General features: G+C 44.4%; 1 long non-coding RNA gene across 1 annotated transcript; it reads left to right on the top strand.

Annotated features, from left to right (window-relative positions):
* LOC113473200 lies at nucleotides 1-845 on the top strand. The gene is made up of 2 exons (XR_003395241.1): nucleotides 1-60; nucleotides 752-845. It is a non-coding gene; the product is annotated as an uncharacterized LOC113473200 (long non-coding RNA).
* The last annotated feature ends 129 nt before the right edge of the window (nucleotides 846-974 follow it).

Genomic DNA, 974 nt, shown 5'->3' with positions numbered 1-974 from the left:
GTAGAGGAAACGGGACAGCAAGAAGAAGAATCCTGGAAGTTCATCGACTCTATGGCTGAAGTAAGTATCATGAATTCTCTGTGGCAAAGCAGAGAGTTTCTTCACAACTTTTTTTTTTTTTAAGAGGTTTGACAAAGGGAAGTTTTTTTTTTTTTTTTTTTTTTTTTTTTTTTTTTTAAGAGGTTTGACAGAGGGAACTTTAACTGCTATGGTCTTATCGTCCCGAAATCGAGGAGAGAAGGAAGACAGGATAGGAGAAAGCCAGCCGTTCCGAGAACGAACATTATCCCATCAGGATAAAATCCGCCCCGGGCGGGAATCGAACCCGCGGCCTAGCGCTTACGAGGCAGAGGCACTACCAACTAAGCTAACTAGGCTGGCTCCTTTCACAACTTTTGTGGCAAAAACTGTTGCTGGCAAAACTTTTACAGCTGTTGGCTACTAAAATAAACTTTATGGGTATCACAGCATTACTAAGTGCCTCTTTTACTATTAATATTAATAATCTTTTTACACTGGTAAGGATGCCATTGGTCGCTACTCAATTGTGCTCACGAGACTGAGTGCACCCCGAACTCCAAGCAGAGCCGAAAAAAATTCGATCCCACCGGGAATCGAACCCGGGACCTCCGGCGTGCAAGCCTGGTGTGATATGTATGTTGTATTTTTCACTATATAAGCTTTGTATGTTCTTGTATGTATGTATGATATTATCAGCTTTGTATGTTCACATCAACCCGTCTGCTTCTAGGTGGTGCGGCAAGGTATTCTGACAGCCACACAGGATCTGCAGAAGGAGAATGAGGACAAACTCTGGCAGGAGGGTATTCTCAGACATGTACCGGTGTTCGGTAAGTCCTGTCTCTTAGCTCAGCTGATCACCAAACTTTTAGGTTAGGGGGCACGGTTGGTCCAGTGATAACGCGCTTGCTTGCCATGCAGAAGGTCCCGGGTTCGAATCCCACCATCGACAA

The sequence above is a fragment of the Diaphorina citri genome, unplaced genomic scaffold (assembly GCF_000475195.1).
Source record: "Diaphorina citri unplaced genomic scaffold, Diaci psyllid genome assembly version 1.1 scaffold18719, whole genome shotgun sequence".
Lineage (NCBI taxonomy): Eukaryota > Metazoa > Arthropoda > Insecta > Hemiptera > Psyllidae > Diaphorina > Diaphorina citri.
This window is presented reverse-complemented; position numbering and strand designations above follow the sequence as displayed.